We start from the raw sequence: 15,647 nt of genomic DNA, 5'->3' as shown, positions 1-15,647 counted from the left end.
ATCGAGATTTATACTTTAGGAATAACTTACACTCAAGGTGAATGATAAGTGCATCTGCCTGGACAGGATTTCAACCCCTGCCTTCTGGGTGTTATACACTAGATACACTAAACACTGTACAGATTTGTGTAAGTTATTATCAAGGTATAGTAAATTCGATATCAAAGGGGTATTTGTGGCTTGATGTTTGTAAGAATATAAAAATCACATGTGTATACGAGACAGAAGCAAAGTACACACACACGAGTGTCTCGTGGAGTCAATAGCAGTCATACAATTCTGGATCTGAGCTCAAACGAAACGACCAAAACACTACTGTATGACATACATACGCAAGATGACATAAATGCTAAGAAAAGACAAAGAAACATAACAATGACACTGAAATGACAGTTTTCCTCCTTAAAATAATATATTCACAGATGTCAGCAGGACCATGCCAGTTGGTGGTCAAGGTCTTACAACCATGCAGGTACCATCTCACACGATGCCTTCAGGATCTGCCGTTTTGGGCGTAGCACCACTTCGCTTTCCTAGTTCACAGATCTGAATTCTCACAGGGACAGGGGATCGCTTATCAAGCCGTGCCGGCGGACTTACTAACATGGAGCCGAAAAATGTTTGACGTCGGTCCATGCAGGGCCCAAGAATGACCTTGTCGTTGCATCTGTGAAGGCTGACACTTGCTTTCAGTACAGGTGTCGATTGACGTCAATGAATCGCCAACCAATAGGCGTATAAGCCCACCCAGGTATGACTATCGATAGAATGACACACAGACCATACAGGAAATTACAGTGGAGCCGAGAATACAATAACGATCTGCAGTCACACCTGACAAGAACTACCAGTCTGCCTCTCGTCTCAACAAGAAATCGTCTGATCGACCAACGAGTCGGCACCTGCCGTTAACCACTGCTTCACCTCAGCAACACGTGCATCCACGGTGTCACCGGGATGGTAATTAAGTAAAATGCAAATGCTCCAACTCTTCCGGCATTATAAGTTCCTTGTCCCCTCTCTCTCGCTCTCTCTCTCTCTCTCTCTCTCTCACACACACACACACACACAGTAGGCTACGTGGTTCAACGCCAGATCAGTAAAAAGAAAAAAAGTGTATATTCGTTGATTAACCGTTAAAACCAGTTGCGACATATAACAATGTTCATATCTTTACAAAAGCCTTATTCCAAACCCGTGTGTCGCAGGAGAGAGAGAGAGAGAGAGAGAGAGAGAGAGAGAGAGAGAGAGAGAGAGAGAGAGAGAATTTAATCCGCTGAAGAGTAATATTAAGTTATGGACTCATGTAATTACAAAAAAAGTACATACATGCTTACACAGGCTAAACGTAAAAATGAAGCACCAACTGAAAAAGACAAAAGGTGCACAAAGACCAAGAGTACAGTACAGTTTAAAACAATCTCGCATCCTCAGCTACACAGCCAGAACATCTGTGCCAAAATCTAACCACCACAACACTGTAACTATTGCCTTCTAAGAATTCAAGTTCTTTCTTCGCATCATTGCATTTTAAAAATCTAGAGTAATGAAAAACAGCTGAAAATATAAAACTGAAAACAGGAAGCAGGGCAAAGGTGATCAAGACCAAGATGCAATACGAATGCCTAAGTTATTGAAAGAGCACAGTACACGCTAAGTCATTCCTTTCCTAGAACGTCAGCAGTTTTCGAAGCGAGTTGCGCTTAATGCTAAAGAATTTTATAAGGAACAGGGAATGCAGGTCTTATATAATCATACGAAAACAGTAGAGACTGAGAGAGAATGAACTGAATAAAAAAAGTAAACGCTCAAAAACTTCACCTACTTCCTATGATCTGATCAGTTACGACCCCCGACTAACATTACAAAAAGTTGGAACACTTCTTTTCATAAAAGAATGAAAACATTCGTCCCTCATGGGATATGTGTGAGTATGCTTTGAATGGATTCCATAACAAAATGGATAATTGAAAGTGCTGTACAATGCAAAACTTGCCAGTGGAAGAGAGCAACAAATTTTATTAAACGTTTCAATTCCCCTTTTCTTAAATTACGAGAGTGCAAGGTTGTCTATACATTAGACTTAAGCTGAAGAAAAATATGTATCGATTTGCACAAAAGCCACAGCACAACAACCAGCAATCGATCTGGAGGCAACATTGTGGCAGATCCATCACTTCAGCGAATCAATAGGAAATAATTAACGAAGACTGCAAAACATTGCTCGTTTTTTCATGACACCAAACTAAAACGTCATGCACTCAGTGACTGGGGACTTGAGATTTTCAAACACTTGATGAAAAGAGAAAGTAATGAGTCCCAATCCGCTTATTCAACCAATCACTGACAGCTGTAGCAAAGATAGCCGGTTTTAGTGCATCGGGCTCCATCCCCAACCAACCCACCATTCTTCCTCCAAATGGCCTAAGGACAGCAACAACTTTGATATGAATTAATATATACAAACAGCTATTACGGATATTCAATTTCTGTAAATGACATTTTGGTAATAAATATACCCTTCAATATACTCTTCAATATCCTTTGAAAACAAAATTTCAGGCAAAAATAGTTGGCTGTATACTTAAAAAAGAACAGTTTTAAATTGTATACAATGAGCCTAGTCATTGGTTGCAAGTCTTACATATATATGAAATAATTATTACAACACTTTACAAAAAATAAGCCGGTTTACTCCAAGTACACGACCTTTCAATCCAACAAAAGACCTCGAAATAATACATTCAAGTCGAATTTTCCTTAATTACAGGGGATAACAGCATCACTGCTCAAACCTAGCAGCCCCTCTTCCTCTCCCAATCCATTTCAATGTCAGCTACAGCATATCTCAACCAATCAGCGCTCGACTTTCGTTAACTAGGTTAGTGGTTCGATCTCAATCCGGGTGTAAATGAATACTAACATCTGTTGAAGTCACCAAAATTGCGTGGGGTTAACAGCCTACAATTCAAAATTACTATGCATCGGACATACGTCATACTCATCACAAAAAGTAAGAAGTCGTGAGATTTATAACCAATACAGCTAGATCGATTAGACCGAACTATATATTAATAAAACAGGAACCATTTTCTTATTCAGCAAATAATCAGTAATGTTTAATTATTGAGGTATAATGTTCAGTGTAGATTTTCTTCTAATCATCTACAGTATATGAATGCAATAATCAAAAGAAATTAGGGTTACAAAGTACAAGCTCTCTCTCTCTCTCTCTCTCTCTCTCTCTCCGCCAGTGGATACGATAAATCCCTTATCTCCCGTCATAACCATTTGCATAAAACTAACAATGAAAATGCATAGCATCAATCACTCTTTATCAGACAGTGACCCTTCACCCCTGAACTGGCAATGGAACTCGTTATCTAATCTCCAAAGGCAAAAGGTCGTGTATCCAAGCACCCGATAAAAGTACTAGCTATGACTAACAAGGTTAATGTGGACAACAGACAGAAGCCATCTGCTTCGTTGGCCTTTCTCGATTGCTCTCCCTTTTCAACGTGAAGGTAACATTACAATAAATAAATAAATCAACTATAACCTTGAAGGATAACACGACTGATTAGTGGCGCTGTACAGTACATAGACAACTGCGGTAGGCAACAAATTTAGCTACACATTGAAACCAAAATTGCTTGGTGACGAAACTACAAATACATGAAGAAACAAAGAAAACATGAGATGGACAAGGATCCAACAATGCTTAGTCGGGATTATACCACTCGTTTTCCTTTGTTATTTCACTAAAACACACACATATATATGTATATAATTATATATATACATAATATATATATATATACTGTATATATATATAATATATATATATATATATATATATATATATATATAATCAGGTACTTAATTTGGCATCTTACAGAGACGCTGATTAACTCAACAGTAGGATCAGGCTATATCAAATCAGTCCCAGTAGCTCTGACCATAACTCGACACACTTTTTTGGCATTAGATCCTTTATTATCCCAGAACAGGGAGCTACTACCTTCAACCCAGAAGTCAAATGATCAGATACGCAAAAAAATTAACAAATAAATAAAACCTTTAGCGCCTAGTGAAAGTGGCAGCGAGTCCCAGTAAGACCCGATTAACTAACAAACTGAGAAGATAACTGTACGTCAATCCATGGTGTTTCAAACCCTGATGTCATCTTATTTCGAGAGCGGAAGTCATTCTGATTAACTTATCTGAACCTCTTTTACCAATCATTCGATCACTTTCAATGGATGGCATATCAGATGCTGGGGCCTTTTACGGACCTAGTCTCATTTCTTGCTCACAACACATAACTTAGTTTCCAACGTACAGGTTAATATAAACCAAGCCACGAATTGTCAAATTCAGTTTACTTGAGTGACAGAACGTAATATCTGAATCACCAAAATCTTAAAATGATCACTCTCTCTCTCTCTCTCTCTCTCTCTCTCTCTCTCTCTCTGTCAAGTCGATCCTGATACCCTGTTCTTAACATAAAGGAGTATGCAGTTAAGAGGAATATTCTATAATAGCTTCGAGATGTTCTCGGCAAACAACAGTTAAATGCTAGTAAGAGGATATTCTAATAAGAACATACACTTTTGAAATTAGGCAGTTGATACTATCTTGCGCGAATTTGTGTTGACACCTCTATAATGTTTCCACGTAGAACGTCTGATCTTCAAAAGTACTACTACTACTACTACTGCTGATAGTAGTAGTAGTAGTAGTAGTAGTATGGATATGTAAAAGCTCATGAGGTAATGGCAGTTATCATGTCCAGGAGAGCCCTCTCCGGAAGGAAGGACGAAAGGAAGGAAGCAAAGTGGTGGTGAGAAAGAAAGGATGTCGGCAACAGCAATCTCATCCTCAATCGCTCAGACAACACACAATGGATAAAAAGAAGTCAATAGACATTTATTCAGACAGCACAATGCTCAAATTAGCATGTTAGCTTATTGTTCAAGAGAAAATTAAAACAGCAACGGAGAGAGAGAGAGAGAGAGAGAGAGAGAGAGAGAGAGAGAGAGAGAGAGAGAGAGAGAGAGAGAGATAATCTGCAAACATTTCATACAATTCAATCTTGATATTGGGTCATCCAGACCACCGTCTAAACTTCGAAACTTAATGCTCAAATGGACTGAACTACTTGGCTTTTAAAGGAAAAAACTATGCTATCCAAATAATAGACTAACGATAAAATCAACTCTTTACCTAAACATCAAAAATGTAAAAGACAATCCATTTACTTTTCACTGCCCTCAATCCATCGGCACGTTGCTTAATCTTCTGTTTAAATAAAATGAGAGAGGTAGGCGTTTATAATAAAGTCCCAAGCATTAACTGCCATAAATTTACGTCTGGGAGACAGGTATATCCACCTCACAAAGAACAATAAAGCATCAACGTTTAGCAGGATATGGTTCACAGGGCAAACAGATGTCATATGGGACTTTTAAAACTTCATGAAAGAATGTTGCAGATTATAGTAACAAAGGTAAGTGTATGTATGTATGTATGTATGTATGTATGTATGTATGTATATATATATATATATATATATATATATATATATATATATATATATATATATATATATATATATATACTGTATATATATATACATATCTATACGCGTGTGTGGTGTAATAGTGTTTGTGTATTAGTGTATACAAAAGCTACGAAAACCCATAACCAAATTAAGATTGTTCCTTAATGTCTCCTGCAAAACGATTCGTTCAGACTGACTGACTTTCAACAATTTATTTTAGTGGAGTGGCAGCTGGACTTCCTCTTGTTAACTGGGCTTGTGTGTGTGGAGATACGTGGATCATCCCCTAGGCCGCATGAGCAACAATGAAACACAGCAGATAACACTTCAGGCGAAAGAGGATATTTTGAAAGGCACTTAGCAAGGAAGGTGCTCCAAACTCGAAACCGTCGATGTCAAAGAGGAAAAGGAAAAATGGAAGAAGAAAATCAATAGAGCCATTTATTTTATTGAGAGAGAGAGAGAGAATTGCAGCAAGCAAAAATGTAAAATCTTTGTGAGAATCACAACACAAGCAAATAAGCGAGAAAGGCACAGTACACAGAATAAAGTATAAAAAAAAAGAAAAAAAAAATAGCAAAGACAAAGAGTCTCTGAAGACTCGTGAATGCCCACAGAGTGTGACTGCAAGTCAGGAGATATTCGAACGGCCTACAAGGCATCAACGCGTGTTAGTTGTTCAAGGTCACAAAGGTGCGTTGCTCCAACACACAGATAAAAGGATCTTATTGTACTCGGTCACGACACAAATCTTATACAGTTATTACTCTTACTGGCCTCAGACAACGGGAAAACAAACATTGCATGCCAGCACATCACACGTGCGAGCACTGGCAACAATTCAAACCAATCACATCACAGTTTAATTAGGAATGTAATGTATTTATTTTACATTACTATTATCAACAAAGCTTGAATCGGTATGAGATCTATTTAACTCTTTATCTATCTATCTATCTATATATATGTATGTGTGTGTCTATATGGATGTATATACAAAACTCATAAACTAAACAAAATTAAATTTAGGCAACACGTTCTTGGTCATGCGGCTATAAGAAAAAAATATTTCCGTACAGCTTTTATGAGGAAGGATAACCACATGGCCTTGAACGTGTTGCCTATTTTGAAATTTTCTAATTACTATTTGTAGCATATGTGTATATATATATATATATATATATATATATATATATATATATATATATAATATATATATATATATATATATATATAACACCTAGAAGTCCATTTCATAAAAGGATTCAATGATAAAATAAAATAAAAATGAAAGAAACACCGCCAACCGAACCACCGCACTTCCTTAGGAGGCGGCCTTACACTACTGATTGCATCAGCGCTCAGTCAGCGGCGTATTCTTCAGTCATAAATTCCGCGTGACAAGCCGGGGTATTTCGGGTATCACATTCTTTCGAGGAATAGTTTTTCTCTCGTCAGTGACATCTGTAATATGCACCCAAGTCGGTAATTTTGTTTCGATTAGAATTCACGACTTCTAGCAACTTCATAATATGCACGTGTCTCAAACACACAGGAACCGAATCCTTACCATGTCGTTCTAGTTCTGAACACATTAACTGGCAACTGCCACGTTTTCCTCGTCTCCATTACTCTGGAAAATACGGTCTATTCTGCCCTAAAGTTATATTACATAACTGTTATTGTCGAATGCAAAATTTGTCAAACCGATAAGGAAAATGTCTCCATTTACATTTTTAGATTAAATCTCTTACGAAACATTTCTGGATGCTTTAAAAAGGTTTTCGATCAGCGCCAGAGCTGCTCATTATGCAGGATTTTCTCAGACTAATGTTGTTTAACGTAACTGAATGTGAGGTTTACAGGCAAATTTTATATACATTTAATCTCCCGTAAAAATAATTCCCGTAACCAGAAGGATAATTATGAATACATGTTTAAAAAAAAAAAACTTTATTCAATGGACGGATAATCAAATGTTATCTTTGAACGGACACTTCAGGTAAGACTCGACTGCCAAAACAGATCACCCGAGGGAATATTAATACAATTATTAATGCGATTTTTTCCCTTACTTTATCAATAAAGACAACCTAAATACGAAAAAGTCTTCTTATCGACTTATTAGATTCACTGTGAAACGTGTTTTTACTTTTACCCATAATCCAATATGCAGTGCATCATGCATTGGTAATAATAAAATATGACTATATGCTTCAGCAATTAAATAGAAAATCAAACATCTATAACTTTATTGCATTCACTTCGCCCACTGACTGACTCATTCGCTTTACCCATAGCAATTTTTTTTTTAAGGAATATAATCGTAGTTACCAAAATATCTTCAATCTCATTAACACCAAAGAAATGAAACGCCAATGACAATCTTGGAACTTCGGATATAATTATCACATGATGGTTTTCAATCATCAAAATAAAAATAAAATCCAATCCGGAGAGCAATTATTTGAGTGATGAGAGGAGAAAAGTGCCGTTTGTAAACTGAAATCCTCCCACATGCCGTGTTGCTATCTTAAAGTGTTTTTATAAGCGATATCCAGATATTTTTCTTAATTATCGGAAAACAAATCTGGTAGGATTGACAATCAAAATTTAATTAACAATATTATAATAGAATAGGTTCAAAGTTAGCAGTTCCTCATTCATGGTATAACTGCAAACGATATCACTTTATGGCAACTCTGATTAAATGACGGTTTCGCACGTTGCCAAAGCTCGCTAGATCTTCGATGAGCAAACGAAACTAAAAAAACAAACCCATAGTTCTCTCTCTCTATATATATTATATATATATATATATATATATATATATATATATATATATATATATATATATATATATATATATATATATATATATATATATACAGGTATTGGAAATGAAGGTCCTTATCATCCAGGAAACACAAAGCACAACAGTGCATATAAAGTAAAATTGAATGCGCTGTCAGCGCACCAAGGGTTGCGAGTTGGACGTATGTATGTACATACCATATGTGTGTGTGTGTGTGTGTGTGTGTGTGTGTGTGTGTGTGTGTGTGGCGCGCGCGCGTGTATATATGTAAATATACTCTCAGTGAGCTGAGAGTCTGCTATACTGGTGCTCTTCTTAAACTACTTTAAGGGCGAGGGGTAATTTGATCGTAAATAGCACGAGCCACCCCGCAGACTTTGAACGCTATATTTTTCGCTTGCTGAAAACCATCTAAAAGCTAAAAATATATCATGAAATTCACACAACAAAATCCTTTGGCCGTGCACCTGTTGTACTGGCCTTCCGAAAAAAAAAAAAAATTATATCTTCACCAGGAAAATTGATTAATGAAAATATCTTATTGCATTAGGAAATCTCGTTCTGCACAATGAGAAAACGGCTAACGTAATTACCGAACAACGAAATCCTGAACTGCCTGACTAAAGGGTCGGGTGCCTGTGACATTGTGTCATAATTACGGGTTAGGGTCAACAAGTTCAAAACCTTTCAGTTTCACTTTGAAAGAGTGACCAGGGCGAAACAGTAATTTAAAAATCCTACCGAAACTCAAACTTCTTTAAAGCTAAACATATTCCTCGACAGTAGAGTACAGACTTCAAGCATCTCATGAATCATTCGTCAGGGGTGACTGCAAATGACAGATTAGACAGTACAGTTCCAAACAAAAATACAAAATTGTGGATTATTAGCTTTTTCTGTTGTTCTTGGAACAAACTACTAAAGCAAGCAAGGAATGCTCCCACTGAGGGTAGACCCAAGATCCTGCTGGCTAGGCCTATAAAGAAAGATGGAAGAGGAAGAAGGAGAAAGCTTGTTGCCTACGCCCAGAGAAGGCGGAAAGTCACTACATACCAAGGTATAGAAAAAAAGGAGGGGGTTCATCCTGAGGATACAAAAAAGGAGGGGTTAACTCTGAGGACAGGGATGAGTAATCGTTGAGAGGTATTTTTCAAAGGATGGCCAACTCTCACACCACAATTCAAAGGTTTGCCGAGTGTTATGCAGCCACGTTTCGTAGACATATAGCAGTAATCGCTAACAAAGGTGACAATGTCCACAACAAATTATCGTTTTACACATTACAGATGCTTTGGTTGGGTCACTTTAGGCTATAAAGGTCCATGCCTCCGATACTGAACAATTATTTCCTTTGCAACACATATCTACGTTAATTGGCAGTAATATGAGTCAGAATCCCCCAAAATTTACACTGGCGTAGAGCAGCAGCATTACAGAATATTTTAGCAGCTTGGACATTGCGAGTCTAGTGCTATAATGTCTTTAAAACTACCAAACGTTTTATCGAATCAGTAATAATCTACTTATTTTTGTTAATTTTTTTTCTTTTCTAATAACTGATTCTTCTTTCTGTATTTCCTAACACCCTCTGTTGCTTCTTTCAAATGAACATCATATTCTTTGGAAGCTTAAATTTCAAGTCAGTGGCCTGTGAGCTTGTTCCGTATAAATAGGGTTCATCTTCTGAATAATAATAATAATAAATAATAATAATAATAATAATAATAATAATAATAATAATAATAATAATAATAAACAAAGGAAAGTTACCACAGTCGACGCACGCTGAACGCAATATACTCGCTTTCTTTTTTTTTTATTTTCATCTTTTAGTTAGTTACTCATTTTCTACGGAAGTGACAAAGTTCAGTGAACTCTTGGGAAACATGCAAAAAACATGCAAAAACCGTCTAGGCCTAAGCCGCTATACGCACGCACTAACTTCCACGTGTTAGGCTTATACAGCCACCCCGCCATCGATTAGGTTACTGACATCCTGGGGGTACCCCCACCATGACTGTCTGGCTATTGCGCTGCTTCTTTCTGCACGCAATTTATCAACGCTTTGTATTCAACAATTTAAAGTAAATTTTAATTACCTTCTTAATTCCATAATTATTCAGATTAATTGCGAGATTTTAATTTTGCCTACACATTTTTTGACATGACTTTAAAGACACGCTAGCTGTTCTAACATTTGTCTCTGAAAACAAAAAATAAGTGTCTCATACGACTCTGAGGACAAAATTACAGGTTAAAGGAAAGGGCCTATACAAGTAAGGCATTTTCCTCACATACACCTGTAGAACTACTAAACATTCACTTGAGTCTGATCCCAGATACATCCAAAATGTGTAAACCTTAACTTAAACGAAGGCGTAAATGAAACTAAGCTTAGCTGAAAAGCATCACTTACGGAACTTGGAAGAGTTCTGTGCCTAGTTTGAGACACCGGAGTCATTTCTAAACTCACAGACCCGTGGAAAAGGATAAAAAGTATATATAGAAAAAGCAATGTCAATGACGGCCAGAGGAACACACAAAACGACTTAAGCAAACTCCTATGCGTAGACTTATAACTCATAATTGTGGTAAACAGGAGACATAGTTCATCCTAAAAATCTCATCAGTCAATGCTTCAAAAAAAAAGTTAACTTCTGTTAGTGTTACAAATGAATAAATATAACACCATAAGCAAATCCAAGGCAACAGATCATTGTCACCGAGCTATAATTAACAATATGAGCATTAATCACCTAGTAATTACTTACGACCCATCATCCTATATGCCTACACTATAGCTCTGAGGCCTAAGTATGTGATAAGTATGTAATACATCTTTCGCGTAAGTGGTGCACCTAATAATACACCTACTGTTTACTAGATCTCTGGAAACAGACCTACTGCTATGTAAAATTATAAAGCTACTACCTAGAAAGCAAACGAAAAAGAATTTGTCGCCTTACGAAAGCACAAAAGTGTCGTTACAAAGACAGCTTTAGCCATAATCCACTGCACTGCAAGTTTTTAAATTAAATTGAAATTCAATTAATGATGAAATCCTCAGTTAATGATATATATATATATATATATATATATATATATATATATATATATATATATATATATATATATATATATATATAGTAAACTAAAACCAAAAACATAGTCATTATCAACCTAACGCTGAGATGGAGGAGTGTGTGTTCCCCAACAACTGCTTGAAGCTCCGACGCACCGCCAGAGAAAACGAGAACGAGTAAGAGCTCGTGTCGGCATAAATCCAGCTAATCCACAACACTTAAAACGGAAGCTTTTGTGCATAGCTTTGTTTGAGCAACGGTGCTGGAACCCCTCCACAAAAAGTACAAGTCTGGTCTTTTGATTCACGCGCAAGCAACTGAACTTAAAACGATTATTATTAGAAACATGCTCGATCTGCTAGAGTTGTACACGGGCGATGAAAGATTGTAAATTTTAATCTACTTAAGACGGCAAATCATTAACTGAAAGCCTAGGCCTAACATAGCCAGATAAGTTCCAAGGTCAAAAGCCTGCCTATTACTTGATAGGGCGTAACCATGATTTTCCACAGGTTCCTCGTGTAGTGGCAAAACAGAGATACCAGGAAAGAAGTTCCGCTGATTCAGATATCTAAAACAAAGACTTTGCATGCATACCATATAACAAACAAATATGGGGGTGATACAAGCCCCTAACTGCTCCGTTAGGCTCAAGTTCCATCCAAGGCATTAGGCTCACATCAAGGCGGGTGCAAATAAATTACAGCAAACCACCTTCGCTATGTGAGGATTAATTTTGGACGATTAGAATAAAATTACATAAAACTTTCACCGATATAGCTAAAATCACTATATACGTACAAACACACTAAAACAAATTTTGAGACAGACAAACCAATAATCTGATATTAATTATGAGACACACAAACCATTAATCTGATATCAATCAAACCTTTCAGGTAGATGTCTGTTCCAGTTCCCAGTACTGCTTGTGCAGGAGTGAGTTGAAGCTGAAGTTCAAGGGAGTAAGACGGAGCTACCATCTAACCAAATTAAAATCTAGGTCAATCTGCATAACGCGCACAGCGTTCAGGCCAATGCAAAGCAATGAAGGACGACCTTCTGTTTCATTCATTCATTCAAGTCACAGTCAGTCCCATACCAGTCACAAATAACACAAAAATGGGCACTACTTCACGATTTATAAAAATCAACATTTTAACCAATTAAAATTATTCCTGATCCATGAATGAGAGAGAGAGAGAGAGAGAGAGAGAGAGAGAGAGAGAGAGAGAGAGAGAGAGAGAGAGAGAGAGAGAGAGACCTTGTGGGGGGAAACACGTGGCCTTAGAATAAAACCAGTGTTTCCGTGGAATGAGCACCATAGCAATTTTATGAAAACCTACTGACTAGCACAAACATCACGGGATATATAAAGAACCAGCTTTTCACTCTATAAGCAAATGTAGGGTGTTAGGGGTATGATGCCGTCACAAGTCATAGCCAAATACAGCATGCACGACAGCAGCTGATGCCTTTCTTGCTTATACAGTCTGCTTTTACGGTATTATTATTATTATTCAGAAGATGAAACCTATTCATATGGAACTAGCCCACAGGGCTTCCAAAGAATATGGTGTTCATTAGGAAGAAGTAAGAGGAAGTAAAGGGAAATGCAGAAAGATGAAGAGTTAGAGGAATGTATTTCTGGTGACAGAAATTCATTTCTTGCTATAATGTGGTTCGGATTCCACAATAAGCTGTAGGTCCCGTTGCTAAGTAACCAATTGGTTCTTAGCCACGTAAAATAAGTCTAATCCTTCGGGCCAGCCCTAGGAGAGCTGTTAATCAGCTCAGTGGTCTGGTAAAACTGAGGTATACTTACTTACTTATTAAAAAAGAAAAATAAATTAACAAATAAATAAAGATAAAAATGTATTAAAATGCAAAGAGAATAGTATTCGGGTAGTAATGCATTGCATTTTCGAAAGATTTTCAACTAGGCGCTCTAGCTCGCTCTTTCCTCTCTTGCGCAATAATTAGTTCTCAAACGGAATGACCAGAGTTTGAGCCCCTTCTGGCCAAGGAGGAACGACTGGAAACGTTTCCTAACCCTTAAAATTCAGTATGCCTCTGCTGCCCTAAGCAGAGAGAGAGAGAGAGAGAGAGAGAGAGAGAGAGAGAGAGAGAGAGAGAGAGAGAGAGAGAGAGAGAGAGACTTCTATGGATGCAAGAGGCCAATGGAATGTAAAGAGAGAATGTTGAGCCAACTCTCCTTTTGGAAGTCGTGTGTGGATGTTGAGTGCAAACAAAACAAGGATGAAGCTGATAAGCTGAACTGTGACTAAGAAGATTTAAAAGGTGAGGAATGCGATGATATGTAGTAGAAGTAAAAAGATTAACACAACTGAAAGGGTAGATCACAGCATTTTGAGTTAATTCAGTTATGTGGAAGGAATGGAGGGCGGTAGGTTGGTGAAAAATGGTAAAATCCGATGTGCGGGAGGATAAAAAAAACCTTGAAAATACTCGTGAGATGGAATGTGGAGTGCATGATATAAATAAATGTCGATATGTGTGCAAATGTTTTGGCGCATTGTTTATGAGTCTTATGTGTAAATGAATGACGCAGAAAATAGTTGTAAGTTTTCTGTACATAGGAGTTTCATCCACGATTCGGCAGTTAAAGAATGAAAGTAGCAGTGAGTGCGGCGTTGCTTTGCCATAAGAGGAAGTGTATTCGTAAAATTTTCTGTAAAAAAAAAAAAAAAAAAAAAACTATCCGGCCATAAAAGAGGTTATACCTGAAAGGCTGGAGACAAACACTGAACACAGCAACGATTTGCCTTCCAGCTGTCAACATCAAAACTTAAAACCACTTGAAAGAAAATCCCACACAAAAGAAGCCGTGCGATAGATGCTGTCAGCCAATATTATCAAAGGCCATTGAATGCTCTATGAAAGGACGACTCTTTCCTATCAACCGTCTCATTAAACCTGAATACTGGAACGTTTTACGTGCCTTAAGCCATTCATACAATGATACATATCATGTACACTTGGATTATACCGCCATCATCAGCTGGGGCCTATACCCAAACGCCATTAATTATAAATTGCAGAATGTTCGTGAAATGTTCATGCAATCCTGATACCACCCCACTCTTACATTAGTTTTACCCCTGACACTAACTTGAGCTCAGCTCTACGTTTTCACTCAAAACATTTTAAAAGCAAGAAAAAAGTACCGTATATATAAATGCAAGCTTGGTGGAAATTAGCAGGCAACTCATATCCCTACAAACATTCGTTCATTCTTTTTGTTACTGACTCATTAACAAATCAACGCTTCATTGTTCATGCGTCTTTGCACTGAACAGTTCTGAGAAGCTTTATAAAAAAAAAAGTTTACAGCCAATGTCTAATCGTCTGCCTGGAACAGACTTTTCATATTAAGTAAGTATATCTGTCACTAGTCCTATAACGTAGATAATCTGAATTCCTTAATATGCCTGATAAAAATCATAAATGAGAATGACATTTTAGCGTCTCCTGAGAGAGTAAGAATAAAATTCTCCTGGGTCCTACGCCTCCTAGTGCCTACTCCAGAGCTTCGCCCTGGCACTGAAGGTGGTCTGAGGCTGTTGGACCACGGGCTTCGTATTCTTACGCACTATTAACCTTCGAGCGGTGGCAATTTTGCTTTACCAAGATTTGTGGTGACGAACTCACACAAGTCAAGCACATAAACACTGCAAGAGAGCAGACAATATAATTCATAAGAATTCCCGATGCTTGTTGAAAAGCTTTCAAGTTATCTTTACCTATTATAACCTCACCGAAACGCGATCAACCAGGAAAAATCTAAATCTGTGGAAAATAAACGGATCTGAAGGAAAAACCGCAACTCGGCAATATCAGAGCCATTTGCAGTTCCGAGCATTTATATCCACATCAAAGAGAATTCCTGTGACACAATTCACTGAAAAAAAATTAATTGCGCCGATAAAAAGCGACAATGCCAGTAAAAAGAGACTACTGATCTATGACTGAAGTACAGAGTTCATTGCAATACATCGTGTTTTCCGCCATAATGCTGCAATGTAATATATATATATATATATATATATATATATATATATATATATATATATATATATATATATATATATATACGCATCAACCGGAGTCACATGTTGATATCGTTCTTATACACGCCATCTAGCTATTGATCAACGTAAGAGCT

At 37.2% G+C, this 15,647-nt stretch overlaps 1 protein-coding gene across 14 annotated transcripts in view; it reads right to left on the bottom strand.

Moving 5' to 3' along the window:
* The window catches only part of tim (timeless), a 510,805-nt gene that overhangs the window by 488,643 nt on the left and 6,515 nt on the right, over positions 1 to 15,647 (bottom strand). The gene's annotated exons all lie outside the window — the stretch shown is intronic.

Source organism: Macrobrachium rosenbergii, chromosome 48 (assembly GCF_040412425.1).
Source record: "Macrobrachium rosenbergii isolate ZJJX-2024 chromosome 48, ASM4041242v1, whole genome shotgun sequence".
Lineage (NCBI taxonomy): Eukaryota > Metazoa > Arthropoda > Malacostraca > Decapoda > Palaemonidae > Macrobrachium > Macrobrachium rosenbergii.
Note: the sequence above shows the minus strand (reverse complement) of the source record. Positions and strands in the feature narration are given on the sequence as shown.